Genomic DNA, 16,360 nt, shown 5'->3' on the forward strand with positions numbered 1-16,360 from the left:
GTATACTGTTGTTGTTCTCTTGTTGGCCTGACTGCTTCTATTGTTCTCATTTGTTATTTGCTTTGGATAAAAGCATCTGCTAAATGTAAATGTAAATGTAAATGTAAATGTAAATGCATCACTGCTGCTTGGCTCATTGCTAGTTGGTTCAGTTCTTAAAGAGATAGTTCACCCAAAAATATCCATCCAAGATGTAGGTGACTTTTTCTCTTTAGTAAACAGCAAAGAAGATTTTTAGCTGAAATAGTGATCCTTGATGATTCATAAAACACAGTGTCAGTCAGTGTCAGTGGCTGCCTGAATTTGAGGACAAAAGTATATACATATATTGAGGTCTTATGAAACGAAACAATCTGACATTATTGTGATCAGACAGACTGAAAGTCACTCTGACTTGAAATGAGCCAAATTACTGGCTTTTATGATCCTTTGATGAATGAACTCATTCAGGGTCCAGTTCCTCCATCAGTCACTGAACTGAGGAAACCGATGAAACTTCTTTATTGTTTACTGAAGAAAAAATCTTGGATGGCCTGAGGATGAAAAAATTAACAGCAAAATTAAATTTTTGGGTGAACTGTCTTTAAGACAAAGTCAACGATGTCTGTGTTTACAAAAGTAGCAAACTTCATAGTGGCAAGTTTTGTATCGCTTGTATCAGTACGCTGACTGTTTCTATAACAACCAGGACTTCTAACGGCATCTGCCGTGACGCGAATACCATACCGATCAGTGTAGGGGTGCACCGATATATATCGGCCGATGAATAATGCGCATCTAGTCAGTAAAGCAGGTTATCAAATCAGCAGTAAATACCATCTGGTGCGTGATTTATCATAGAGCAGCTGTTATTACAGGGAGATGTTGTTAACTAACAAGCTGTGCAAATCAATGGTGATAATGAACGTGGATTTGTGCAGCTGACCAGTCATCATGCTGAATTTGCCACTTTTAAAATAATGTCAGTAGAATCAAACTACTGTAATGAAGTCTTTACACGGTTGAGATATTTCATGCTGTAACTAGTATGTGTCACGCTGTCAGTCTCTGTTTTCCTGGGTGTTCCCTAGTGAGCTCACTTCTCCTTAGGCACTTCACCATACGCACTTTAATTCCTCTAGTCTGGTCCTGTCTTCACAGTAATTGCACTCCAATTAATCGCACAGGTGCAGCCAATCCTTTGTCGTTAGCCTCCTTATAAATAGCTGTCCTTCTCTGTTGTTTGTATGGAGTCCTTACCCTTTGTGTGATATGTTCTCATCTCCTGAGACTTACCCCTGCCTTCTCGTTCCTCCGAGTTTTGTATTCCAAGACTGTTTATTTTGTATTACCCTTTTTGTTATTAAAATTCATACTTTCAATTGGATCTACCCTCTCCTTGTGTTTTCTCTAAACACACATCGTCACAGAAGGACTCCAGCAACCCAAGATCCAGAAGTATGCCTGCTACCATTTCATCCCCAGCCAGCAAGCAGGAGAAAAATTGTTTTTCAGGGCTCTCGCCTAGTGGTGTTCCAGGGGACACACAAGCTGTCGAGAAGAGGTCCGGCAGTGATCTCCACTGTGGGCTCCCATTGACCCGGGGTTCGGTTGGGAGCCGCTATTTCCACAGTATGACCAGAGAGGAGAGTGGAGACACAAATCGGCCGAACCAGCGCTGCTGTACAAGATGGCCGCCAGTCCTGTGCTGCTGCACAAAATGGCCGCCAACCCAGCACCGCTGCGCGGCATGGCCGCAAACCCAACACCACGAGGCAAGATGGCCGCCAGCACAGCGCCAAAGCACAAAGTGGCCACCAGTCCAGTGCCACAGTGCAGGATGGCCGACAGCTCAGCGCCAACACACAAGATGGATGCCAGCACAGCGCCAAAGCACAAAGTGGCCACCAGTCCAGCGCCACCATGCAGGATGGCCGCCAGCTCAGCGCCTACGCCCAAGATGGCCACCAGTCCAGCGCCACAGCACAATATGGCTGCCAACCCTGCGCCAGGAGGAAGGACGGATGCTAGCATAGCGCCACAGCACAAAGGTGCCACCAGTCCAGTGCCACAGTGCAATATGGCCGCCAGCTCCGCACCTATGCCCAAGATGGCAGCGGTGACATTTCTGGATTATTTCGCCAGGCTGTCAAGAATCCTAGAGATTCCCAAGACTGGTCACGTCACGTCTGCGGAGCCAACACCACTGCACAAGATGGCCGCCAGCCCGGAGCCTCTGCAGAGGAAGGCAAATCCAGTGGACTGTCCAGAATCAAGTCAGATTCCTGTTGACCTTCTCGGGTCGAGTCAGGTGCCCGTCGACTTTCCAGAGTTGAGTCAGTTTCCGGTTGACCCTCCAGAGTTGAGTCAGATGGTAATGGACTGTCCAGAGTCAGGGTTAGTCACCGTCGACCTTCCAGAGTCAGGGTTAGTCACCGTCGACCTTCCAGAGTCAGGGTTAGTCACCGTTGACCCTCCAGAGTCAGGGCTAGTCACTGATGACCTTCCAGAGTCAGGACAAGGTACCATGTACTTTCCAGAGACAAGGCTAGTCACCGGGGATTCTCAAGGACTAAGTCAAGTCACCGGTGATCTTCGTCCTCCCGTTGGGCCGACCACAAGGATGTGGTGGTCTTCCGCTCCACCCTGGGGGACTCTGACGTCAACCGTGGGGACGTGGTGGTCTTCCGCTCTGCCCTGGGGGACTCCGGTGTAAGGGAAACAGGTCAATTTAGCTCAAAGGGAATCATTTAAGATTTTAAAGGGAATTTGAACAGAATCACTGTTTCACGGCTGGTCACGGAGACGCGCCTGCGGTTCAGTGAACGAGCCGTTTAACATCAAATCTGCGCTGGATACTAATATCCAAACTATAGTGAAACACTATCAATTAGCACAGTAACAAGATCGGCAGCTTAAGACATTAACTTGTAAGCACAAAACACAAGATACTTCTCTTTTCAATATGAATAAGGCTTTATTAGATAAATCTAAGACATATAAACTAATCTAACACATAAACGCACGCACACACACATTCACACAAGTTGCAGGAATATCGAAAGTTAGGGAAAGATGAGTTTAAGAGAATGGAAATATGGAATCCCAAGTTTACAGCAATACGTTAAATTGCATAGACATGAACAACCATCAATCACGTAATTAGCCCTTGCATTGAGTTCCTCAATGTGACTAAAATTATATTAGATACACCAGCACAACAAATATCTGGGGATACGTTGCCTTAGTTTCCTGTGAAAGGGACTCCCGTTGAAAGGGGTATCCCGGTGTCGCTGATTGGCTGGAAGTTCAGTTGGCTGAAGTGACGTCTTGGGGAGCCCGTGCTTGGGCGTTGGCTGAAGCTGGAGTTGTGTGGCTGGTCGGAGTTCAAACGCGCAGACGAGGTCGACGTTACAAAACTTAACTCAGAACACGAAACTCTCAAACGGAAAAGAAAAGAAATAAAGTTTGACGAGACTAGGTTGTGTGCCTTCTCATTGTGGCATAAGTAGCAGCAGGCAGGCACGCTGGAACCGCGCTCGAAGAACCATGATGACTAACCTAATGGCTAGATGCTACAAGCTAAAGCTAGGTAGCAAAGCTACAAGCTAAGAGCAGGCATGACTGATAGCACGAGCAAGGCTGGAACTAAAAGCAGACTAAAAGCCGACATGGCTAATAGCAGCAGGCAGACTAGAACTAAAAGCAAGATTTAATCGTGTCCAAAGTATTTAAATTTTCCTGTTGGCCACCCCTCAAATGTTGCCTTGACCAATCAGATATGTTCTTGGGGTGGGTATCATAAATCATTTGTTTATCTTACCAAGCATGTGGTCCTTGCCTCACAGGGTCTAATTTTGGACATGATTCCTATAACATGATTATGATATATTTTACAAATAAATGATTGTCAGGACAATATCAAGCAAGAAAATGCGATTATTTCAATACTAGACATGACTAGGTATCCTATAGTTATCAAAAGACATACACAATAAGTGATTATACATGATAGTCAAATGTGTGGGTTACACGTAAATGAATATGGAGTTAAGCAATGGAATGATTCATTCATAAGTCTTTTTTTTGAGTTCATTCTGGTCCATATATAATGGATAAAAAGGGTTTCTTTACCATTCTCTGGCAAAGGACTTTTCTGTGAAGACAAAGGTTCAAAGCCCTTCCCCCTTAGGAATTTCAGTCTGGTTTCACTGGCTGGGGGGGGGGGGGGAAGTCAATGCAAGTATTTAACTTGATCTCCTGGGTTTACATGTGATGTCCAGCGTTGCATTTCAATCACGAACAATAAATTTGACAATCTCTTCTTCGAATTAAAATTGTTAATAATTGTTCTATTGGTGTTAATGTTGAAAGCTGTTGTGTGAACAAGTTGGTTGGTTGGTTATCTTGCTTGATTCCTGTGGCACTAGAACTGATTTATGACTTCCTGAGGAATTCAGCTCATGTTTCAGTGCACACAGCTCTGATAGACTCTTTGATTTGTCTGATTTGACTCATTTCTGCTACATATATCCCCCTTTCGATCGGCGAGGTGTTTAGGTGAAGACATCGTCGATCGCTGGAGAAACAAAGGCAGAAGAAGCAGACAAACACAGCAAACAGCAAGACAACACCTCCATGACAGTTACTGTACTGGTGCAGGCATCAGGTTATTTAGGTACACATGGTTAAGTTCAATTAGTCAATGTAGTTTAGCACATTGAGGATAGTTTAGATCGTCTTGGAAATTGTTTTTATTTTGATTCATCAATCAAATTTGTGGTTAACTTTGTTTGGTTCTTCTAGGTTGTCTTACTTTACATGTTTACCATTAGTTTTCTAGTAATTTCATTTTCAATTCAATGAATTGACCTATCATGCATGGAGCTCTCTGGCTTCCATTCAGTTTAGAGTGGCTGGCGGATATTAGGTGTTACGAGTCAATCCTAATATCAGACCTTCGACCCTCGCAGGGTGTCTAGGCGTTTCACCTACTCAGGAAAGAGGGGAAGGAGAAGGATAGGTAAAAGAAGAACAAAACAAAACAAGGTTGCTGTGGGTTTTCCTAGCATGTGTTACAACTACTATTGAGCTAGGATGTCAGGTGCAGCTAGTGTGTCTTGAACCTTAACTTAGTGTCAGGTGTTCTACCTATTGTGAGGATGGCTGCACGTTTCTTCATGGATGGTATGTGTAACTTGGTTATGCTAAAAGTTGGATATTCTACCTGTGGGAAGAATATGTTTGTTGACTGTGTTATCAGTAGATGTGTTTACCTCTGGGTGTAGGTAATGTTGTGTGTTACTGGTGTAGTGCATGTGTGGTCAGATCTGTTCAAATCTGTGTTGTCTCCCCCTTTTTCTAGCATGTCACTGAAGACTGGCTCTCAGCATCCTTGGCTTGGATGAGGGCGTGTCCATGGTCTAATGAGGGGTCAGTCCAGCAAGGCAGGAAGTTCTTTAGCAGACAGTCGGAGGCAGTTTGGCATGGCTGTGTGAAGCTGAGTTGCAAAACTTGTCTCCTATGTTGCATTCTTCTTGTGATGCCTTCTGGCTGTAGCAGACTTTCTGACCTTCTGTGCTCTGGTGGTTGCTGTTGCACAGACAGGGAATTTGGAACTTGGAGTTGGAGTTCATTTGACAGTTTGTTAGTGACTGTGTTAGGTGTCTGAGGTGATGTCCTTTAGTACCTCAGATTTTTCATCAACAGTTGGCCGTTAAAGACTTGTTCATTCTGGGTTGTTGTTGAACAGGTGCTTGTCATCTCTGATGTGGTGCACCAGGTGATCACCGGCCTTCCGTTCTGTCGCTGGTCACAGCGAGCATGACTCAACTTTGTGGTCATATGCATGTAAATTGTCTTGAAGGAACTCTCTTAGTTGTTCCATGACTTGTTCTGTGTCTTCTAATGGTAAGCGGTTATGTTCTTGTGCATACTCAGCACTGTGCATGTCTGAGTGGTGCTGAGGTGGGTTTTGTTGTCGCTTACCCACACGAGTTGCTTTTGGATGAGTCAGGTGATTACCTTTGGATCTCTGGTTAGGTTTCCAGATGTTATCCTTTTGGTTTCTTGAGAAGCGTGGCTGGTCCCATGGATTTTTCCAGCAGTTGGGCTGAAAGCGGTCGTGGATATGGGCGTCACGTTCTCTGTGCTCTTGATGGAAGACTCTGGTGTTGTGATGCCACTGGGTGTCGTCCAGTGCAAGGCTTGAGTCTTTGTTGACAGAGTTCAAGAGTGTGGAGGTTTTGTTACCTTTCTTTGAGGCCAACTTCTGCTTGTTATAGGCCTTCTGTGTTAGGTCACGCAACTGTTGGATGGTCATGGAGTTCGGACAGGCCATGACACCTAGATGGTGACTGACTCCAGGGTGCAGATTCTTTAGGAAGAGGGTTTTGAAGTTCACATCCTCTTCAAGGTCAGAGTTGTTGTGTGCACCAAAGTAGGATTGTCGGAGTCGGTTGTAGTAAGCTTGTGGAGTCTCTTGACGACCTTGTTTGGTTTCCAAGGCAGTTAACAGTCCATGTTCAGACTCTGGGTCTGTAAACTCTTTAATCAGGACCTCACGAAGTCGCTGGTAGTTTGACTTGGTTTGACTGGGCTGTCGATCTAGAAAGTTTCGTACCTCGGGACTGGACGTGGCTCTAAGGAGGTATAACCAGTCTCTGTCATTCACATGAGGTCTCACTTCCAGGTGAAATTCGATATCTCGCAGATAAGCTTGGATGTCGGGGCTCTCTGTGGAGTTCGGGTTGAACCTGCTGATGTTTTTAGACAGCTTGTTGAGGTCTTTGATGTTCATCCCGTGTGCAGCTTCAAGGCCTTGGACGGGAGTTTTTCTTTCGTTGGCAGAAAAGGGTTGTGTGGCGAAGGCAGGTGAGGTTTTGGGTTGTGGCCCTTCGCTCCTTTCGTCATATGCCAGTTCTTGGACGTGGGACTCTGCTCTGCTCAGCAGTGATGAGGCTAAGAGATGTTTCTCTTTTCTTGGCTCTAGTTTGTGCTTGTAAGCATTTTGGAGTTCTTTTCTGACCATGTAGAGCTCATCGTTGGTATCATCTAGTTGTTGGGTCAGATTGTCCGTTTCAGTTCTGTACCTTTCAAGGTGGTCTTTCAAAGCACCATTTTCAGAATTCTTGTTTCTGATGTCTATCTTGGCTTTCTCTAGTAGCTGTTCGGCATACTGGAGTCTGTTTACCAGGTCTTTCTGAGCAGCCGTTGCATGTTGCTGGTCGAGCTGAGCTGCTGCCAGGGCTGCTTGGAGCTTCATAACTTGTTCTGTTGTATCCTGCTCCCTCTCGCTGGGTGCTTTGAGTTGATTTTGAACTTTCACTTCCAGCTTGTCTATGCGACGTTGAGCACGTGTCAGCTCCTCTTGAAGGTGGGTGAAGTGCTTGTCGCTCAGTTTCAGCTGGGTGGTGAAGGCATAGCTTAGTGAGCTCGTGATCTTGACAAGCTCCTCGTGGTTGTTGTTCTGGCTTGAATCTTGTGTCAGGAATCTTCTCAGGATTAGGATTATTATTAAAAATAATAACAGTTCAAATGTCTTTGGAGTGAGGCTGTCTGTTATGCCTTTCAGCCAAATGTTCACATCTTCCCCATGGGAAATGGGGTCTGCAGTCTGCGGCATGTTGGCAAGCTGGGGAGAAGAGAGACTGACACAGATCTGTGTGGAGTAAAAGCCTATGTGTGGTGGGACAACTAAGTGTTGTATCAGTGATTGTGAACCACTAGTGAAATGTGGTGATGACTGTGTTGGTCTCAGGGTGTCTAAGTAGACCAGAGATGCGAAGACTTTGTCACTCTAATGAGGAAGAGGAAGAGAGAGACAGAGGTGAAAAACAAATTCAAATGACAAGCACAATTTCTGTTTTTCAAATGAGGAAAATAATTTTTTCCAATTAAATGTTATCAAAAACATAAACAATATTATTATATTTCTTGCTTTGGACAAAAGAATACAATAATAATTCTGATATCTCTTTTCTTAGTCTGACACGATTGACACCGTACACCTTTCAGTTGGACGGCTCACCAGGGAGTCAGCGAAGGCGACAGTTGCTCAGCACGTATCTCTATTAAATCGATCTCAACGTTGGATGAGATGCTAAAACTTGGATTGCGTTTCCAAATGTAGGGAGGTTAGGAAGAACAAATGAGAGGATGATTACAATCAAATTCATAAGGATGATTCGTCGTCTTTGGCACGGTATTTACTTCACTTAGAATTAATTGATGGTTCTTACATGTCCTACAAATGTAAAAAGAGAAGAGGAAAGTAAAGGAGAGAGAGGACGGAGATGGTAAGTCTCAGTAGCGGTTATCTGAACTACAAGGAGAGCGTTGTGTTAGTTGCTGCACAACTTATCAAACAAAATAAACTTTAAGTGAAAGAGAGTTGTCTTTCTAATTTATTTGAACTCGTAGTGAGGGATAACAATGTCTCCTTTTAGATCTCAGGTTTGTCGTTCCCAGGCTAGGATACACAAAAGAAATGGTAAGAAATAGGAAAATTAAAAAAATTAATAAATGGGCAAACTATGCAAAAATGAAATTAAAAAGAGGAAATCAATACGTAAAACAATAGTGGTTAAGTGTATAACCAAAACAGGAAGAGGGGTAAAACGCATTCAAATAAGTAAAGGTCTGAATAGCATATATTCAGATGGGTAATAAATAAATTAGGAAGAATAAGTTTACTTTAACTTCCAAAGTTCAAGGCTTATTCATTCCTAAAATAATTAGACCCAAAAGAGAATACTAGAAATAAAAGATCATATGAAATGATCTGAGAGGGAAATTTTAAATGATTAAAATAAATTTAATGTTTCAATTAAATTTCAATTTGACAATTAATAATTGTGAGTCAGTATTTCCCTTTCTAGTAAAATGAAAATAAGTGGTCTAGTGAGAAAAGAGAGCGATAAAAAGAAAGGGACTAACAAGTGTTAGTTAAGATGTTTAAAATGGTTAAATCACGTCAGCGTTGCCCAAACACACATTATTCTACCACTGGATGGTAATGCTAACGGCTAATCTTTGAGGCTAGTGGCTTTAGTATAGACTTCAATGTAAATGCAATGGTTTCGTTAGCTTAGCGCCGCGGAGTTTGTGCGCTGTGCGTGCACAGTTCAGAGTTGCTCCGGAAGTACGTTAGGCTTCCGGGTCACGGTCGTCACTATGGCAACCAAAACACATTCTAGTGGATTAGCACATGAATCGTTGCATTGTTGCAAATACAGTTAAGCATGTTACATGAAATTTTGGCTCATTTCAACACTGTACAAATAACAACACCACCTTTCAGTTGGTTTTGCGATGTGGCACTTAAACTCTCAGTTTGTATAGAGTTAAATTTATCTTAATTCAGATATAGCAGCTTCCTGCTGTAGTTAAGGGAACACAGTTATATCAATCTCAGCAATTTGAATCTCCGTGCCAGTTTTTCTGGACACAAACATAAAAGTTTTCCTTCGCTGTTGGTACACAGTTAAAATTTACTTGATCAAGCTTTTAAAACACTCCCATTCAAATTACTCTCGGACACACGCCGTGTTACGCGAGATTGCATTCACTTTGTGAACGGATACAAATGGGCAAACATTGTTCTCTAATGTTTAACGTTAACTTAGGGGAGTCGAATATCAAATTTGATTCGGCAGTGGAACACGCACTGGCAATCAAACTATATGAAATATGAATACGGGGACTTTGATAAATAGTTTGAGGAACCCGCTCAAAACTATTCTTTATTCACCGATTTATATCCCTTTTGAAACACTAACAGTTTAGCTCCGTTCAGCAAACAGTGACTGAGAAAGCGTTTGAGACACTGGAACACGCAGTGAAATCAAATCCGCTATAAAACAAGGCATTACACAAATGAGGAACACGCTCAATTTCTACCCTTTTGTACGATCTCAGATGTTTACTTTTAAGTTCACTTACTGCTGTTAACAAAGGGGAGACGGACTCGAGTTAAAGTCTCCTCTAGCTCCTTTCATTCAAGCGGGAGGGCGCGCGCTGCTTACGTCACGCAAACACAAACACACACTCCAGTCTCGCAAGCTTCTCAGCTTTCATTCCTTTAGCAAAATCAAAGATTAAATAACTTGGTTTATGCTCACAATTTAGATTAAACTGCCCGCATTTTCTCCACCATTATAAATGTAAGGGAAACAGGTCAATTTAGCTCAAAGGGAATCATTTAAGATTTTAAAGGGAATTTGAACAGAATCACTGTTTCACGGCTGGTCACGGAGACGCGCCTGCGGTTCAGTGAACGAGCCGTTTAACATCAAATCTGCGCTGGATACTAATATCCAAACTATAGTGAAACACTATCAATTAGCACAGTAACAAGATCGGCAGCTTAAGACATTAACTTGTAAGCACAAAACACAAGATACTTCTCTTTTCAATATGAATAAGGCTTTATTAGATAAATCTAAGACATATAAACTAATCTAACACATAAACGCACGCACACACACATTCACACAAGTTGCAGGAATATCGAAAGTTAGGGAAAGATGAGTTTAAGAGAATGGAAATATGGAATCCCAAGTTTACAGCAATACGTTAAATTGCATAGACATGAACAACCATCAATCACGTAATTAGCCCTTGCATTGAGTTCCTCAATGTGACTAAAATTATATTAGATACACCAGCACAACAAATATCTGGGGATACGTTGCCTTAGTTTCCTGTGAAAGGGACTCCCGTTGAAAGGGGTATCCCGGTGTCGCTGATTGGCTGGAAGTTCAGTTGGCTGAAGTGACGTCTTGGGGAGCCCGTGCTTGGGCGTTGGCTGAAGCTGGAGTTGTGTGGCTGGTCGGAGTTCAAACGCGCAGACGAGGTCGACGTTACAAAACTTAACTCAGAACACGAAACTCTCAAACGGAAAAGAAAAGAAATAAAGTTTGACGAGACTAGGTTGTGTTCCTTCTCATTGTGGCATAAGTAGCAGCAGGCAGGCACGCTGGAACCGCGCTCGAAGAACCATGATGACTAACCTAATGGCTAGATGCTACAAGCTAAAGCTAGGTAGCAAAGCTACAAGCTAAGAGCAGGCATGACTGATAGCACGAGCAAGGCTGGAACTAAAAGCAGACTAAAAGCCGACATGGCTAATAGCAGCAGGCAGACTAGAACTAAAAGCAAGATTTAATCGTGTCCAAAGTATTTAAACTTTCCTGTTGGCCACCCCTCAAATGTTGCCTTGACCAATCAGATATGTTCTTGGGGTGGGTATCATAAATCATTTGTTTATCTTACCAAGCATGTGGTCCTTGCCTCACAGGGTCTAATTTTGGACATGATTCCTATAACATGATTATGATATATTTTACAAATAAATGATTGTCAGGACAATATCAAGCAAGAAAATGCGATTATTTCAATACTAGACATGACTAGGTATCCTATAGTTATCAAAAGACATACACAATAAGTGATTATACATGATAGTCAAATGTGTGGGTTACACGTAAATGAATATGGAGTTAAGCAATGGAATGATTCATTCATAAGTCTTTTTTTTTAGTTCATTCTGGTCCATATATAATGGATAAAAAGGGTTTCTTTGCCATTCTCTGGCAAAGGACTTTTCTGTGAAGACAAAGGTTCAAAGCCCTTCCCCCTTAGGAATTTCAGTCTGGTTTCACTGGCTGGGGGGGGGGGGGGAAGTCAATGCAAGTATTTAACTTGATCTCCTGGGTTTACATGTGATGTCCAGCGTTGCATTTCAATCACAAACAATAAATTTGACAATCTCTTCTTCGAATTAAAATTGTTAATAATTGTTCTATTGGTGTTAATGTTGAAAGCTGTTGTGTGAACAAGTTGGTTGGTTGGTTATCTTGCTTGATTCCTGTGGCACTAGAACTGATTTATGACTTCCTGAGGAATTCAGCTCATGTTTCAGTGCACACAGCTCTGATAGACTCTTTGATTTGTCTGATTTGACTCATTTCTGCTACACCGGCTTCGACCGTGGGGACGTGTTGGTCTTCCACTCCGCCCTGGGGGACTCTGACTTCCACCGTGGGGACGTCGTGGTCTTCCGCTCCGCCCTGGGGGACTCCGGCGTCGACCGTGGGGACGTGGTGGTCTTCCGCTCTGCCCTGGGGATCTCCGGCCTCGACCACGAGGAGGTGTCCTTCTCTGTTGTTTGTATGGAGTCCTTACCCTTTGTGTGATATGTTCTCATCTCCCGAGACTTACCCCTGCCTTCTCGTTCCTCCGAGTTTTATATTCAGTTTCATCCGGTTTCCTCTTTTGTTTTGTTTGTCTCCCAAGACTGTTTATTTTGTATTACCCTTTTTGTTATTAAAATTCATACTTGCAATTGGATCTACCCTCTCCTTGTGTTTTCCCTAAACACACATCGTCACAGAATGAAGTGATCGATTCAAATTTGAACCGCTTGAATGGAGGTGCTTTGGCGGTCAAATTAAAGGGTTAGTTCACCCAGATAGCAAATTGATGTAATTAATAACTTACCCTCATGTTGTTTCAAACCCGTAAGACCTCCGTTTATCTTTGGAACACAGTTTAAGATATTTTAGATTTAGTCCGAGAGCTCTCAGTTACAAGTACAAGTAAAAACCTTACAAAAAGCAGTATAAAAAACAGATAAAACGACGCGTGTGCTACATTACCATTGTTCTGACAGCAAAACAATTTTGTGTTTTACAGAATGAAACTAAAGTGTTTAATCGCTGCAAACATTTTCCTGATCTGCATTTCCATCCTTCAAAGCGTCGCGCTGCATCTCACTCAACACAATTTGGCATGTCGCAAACAATCCATGGTGGTCGTAAATTGCAAGTGATGGCCAATAAGGAGCGAGGTTTGATGTCTATGCCGCAAACCAGTATCGTTGTGTTGAAGCGCCAATTTTGAAAGTTTTAACAGATGAGATGGCAGCTATGTACTGTTATTAATGTATAATGATTATATTACAGAAAACAAAATTTTTCTCATATGATGGTATTGTACGTCTTATGAAGATTTTGAATAAAATGCACAAAATAATGGACTACGTTCATGGTGCATTTTCATGTTATGGTGAGCAGCTGTGGCATGGGAAACAAAATAAAAAATAATTAACTTGAGTGCTGATTAAATGGTGGCAGAGTGTTAATTTATTTATATATATTAAAAAAATAAGTTCAAGCTTGGGTAAAGTGATGGAATGAGATGGATCATGAAACAGGAAGATCTGCAAGTGATATGTAGAAGTAGATTTAGAAGTGATGAATAGTTTACACTTTAGATTAGGGGATGCAGAAAGCTTTGTAAATGATTTATTCATGCGTTTACACATAATCCATAACAGGCGTTGAACACTTTGTAGTGTTACTAAGTATACTGACTGGTGAGGGTATAGACAGCTGTCTTCTCTGACACACATGGAGTCTTTAACTCTGTGTACCTGATGTCGAAGGTAAAAGCGTTTGAGAGGTTCACTTCATCACTAGATCCCACACACTCCACACAGAACACAAGTCTGTGCTGATGAGAGAAAGGATTTAACACAAGCCACTGGAATCACTTGAATAAGCAGCTCGCTTATCCTCAGACATACCTGGTTATGTCACATAACCTGCTCTTTATGAATACCCCCCTGCCCTTCTGTTTAGTTTTGTTCCTTTGAACCTAGTTTCTGTCTAAAATTTACTTACTGCCACTAAAGAAGAGCAGTGATTTCTTCACGTCAAAAATTGCACATATTTGCTCTGACCTTTCTGGTCCTACCAGCCAAACATATACCATCTCCAAACCCCTAAACTGCTTTCCTGAGGTTTCATCAGAAGAGGTGCACCACTCTTGATCTGGAAGTCCTATCCAACTATAGGCCCATCTCCAATTTCCCCTTCATACCAAAAGTACTTGAGAAAGCAGTTGCCACCCATATTCAGGAACACCTCAAACATAATAACCTCTTTGAAAAATTCCAGTCAGGTTTCTGTTCTGCTCACAGCAAAGAAACTGCCCTTGTTAGAGTCACAAACAACCTTCTTATATCATCTGATGCTGGCTCTCCCTATCTCCTCATCCTCCTGGACCTTTCTGCTGCATTTGATACTGTCGACAATGGCATTCTTTTAAACCGGAACCACCTCATTACTGGACTAAATGACATTGCCCTCAGTTGGTTCAGGTCATACCTCACAAAGCGGACAGAATACATATCCCAGGGCCAATCCAAATCAAATCCACACACAGTTACTTTCTGTGTTCCCCAGGGGTCAGTCCTTGGCCCCATCCTCTTCATTCTCTACCTCACTCCCCTTGGCCAAATCATCAGCCACCACAAAATTTAATTTCACTGCTATGCCGATGACATACAGCTCTATGTACATAGCACAGCTGAAACCACACCCTCACAGTCATCCCCATCAAAACTCTGCAACTGTCTGGAGGAGATAAAGATATGGATGGAGCACAACCGAAGCCATCCTGGTTGGAACGTCTCACCAGATCAAATCATCATCCATAACCAGAATAACCTTCTTCTGGCATCAACATTCCCCTCAACAGTCACAAATCTTGGTGTAAAAATGGACTCCCAACTCACTTTTGAAGCTCATATAAATCACCTATGCAAGACCTCTTTCTACCACCTCAGTAACATCTCTAAACTCCGCCCCATTCTCACCCTCTCAGATTTAGAAAATCTGGTTCATGCCTTTGTCTCTTCCAGACTGGACTACTGCAATGGACTTCTCATTGGGATCACTATAAAGATTCTGCAGAGGCTTCAGTAAATCCAAAACTCTGCAGCTAGGATCCTGAAGAGACTGCGGAAACATGAGCACATTACCTCCATTCTCCACTCACTCCACTGGTTTCCTATCTCCACCGGGATTGAGTACAAGGTTTCCCTTTTAACACATCAATGCATCCATGGACATGCCCCCCCCCACCTCAAAGATCGTATCAACCCACAAAGCACCTCCATCTGTCCCCTGGACCCTCTCCCAACCGCACTGGTAAAAAATCATATCACTGTCCTAAGTCCCCTGATCACTACTGTTATAAACCATTCCCTCAAAACTGGTCATGTTCTCACTGTCTTAAAAAATGCCATCATTACACAACTGCTCAAAAAACCCACTCTTGATCTGGAAGTCCTGTCCAACTATAGGCCCATCTCCAATCTCTCCTTCATATCAAAAGTACTTGAGAAATCAGTTGCCACCCATCTTCAGGACCACCTGAAACATAATAACCTCTTTGAAAAATTCCAGTGAGTTTTCTGCTCTGCTCACAGCACAGAGACTAGCCTCGTTAAGTCACAAATGACCTCCTTATATCATCTGATGCTGCTATTGTTCCTCCATAGGGCCAGCACTTCTAGGCATTTGTGAGTCACCAACATGCGTGTTGAGCTCAAGTGTGGGGCCCATGCAGGAACGCATGATTTCAATCATAGTTGAAGAGGTCACATATGAATCAGTCCCAAACTGCCAAATAATGATACAGTGCAAACAGTCTGAGAGTTCTGAAAACACTGGGGTGTTTTGATGATGCTTCATAAACTTGCAGGCCTCAACACTATCGTCCGAATCAGAGTGATACTTGAGTATCCACTCATTTCCCTCACGGGGTCTAACATCTGCCTTTATCTTCCCCTTCCTACTTCCCCAGTAAACCTCCATCTCTCCACCTGACCGAGGTTAGGTAAGAACTTCTTGCATTACAGTCACCTACGTATGATGGACCTATGATGGTTTGGTTGGTTCTATGGCTTCATAGTAACCACATTACTGATGGTCTGGTCTAGAGGCTTCTTCAGTTGCTTCTTAAATTGGGAACCATGGTGGGTGAGAATGATCCAATTTGATAAAACTATGTATTTAATACTCTGATGGTTGTGTGTATTCCATCTGCCAGCTTTCTTTGCACTGTTTTCTGGGACGTGTGTTTCTTTTCTTTTCTAGGGTAGGACCTCGGTGAGCGTCCCCCCTTGTTGGATTCAGAAACAGACTTGCAGTGATACCTCATTTATTGATGTTGTATACAGTCAGTATGATAGCCCTGGTTCCAGCTTCATGCTTCCAGGATCACATGGCCAGATCACAGGCTTCCGGCAAAGCATTGCAAAATTTCCGGGTTGGGCTTATGCTTTCAGGCTGCCCTGTCTGGTAAACCATAACTAGGTCACTCTGAGGGGCTTTCCGGTCACCAGGTTATCCCCTCTTGCTGAGGAATAGAGCGGGAAATATAAGTTCTAAGTTAAATTCTCTTTTTTCCCAGAGCAACTGGAACCAGCAGCATTAGGTGAAAAAGTCCCTTACTGAGTCCCTGATGAGTTTTTTTTTTGGCTAAACTTGCAGTACGCTTTCCTTCTGATCTCTAAAGATCATGCTGTAGG

Source organism: Carassius auratus, linkage group LG44F (assembly GCF_003368295.1).
Source record: "Carassius auratus strain Wakin linkage group LG44F, ASM336829v1, whole genome shotgun sequence".
NCBI classification, from domain to species: Eukaryota; Metazoa; Chordata; class Actinopteri; order Cypriniformes; family Cyprinidae; genus Carassius; species Carassius auratus.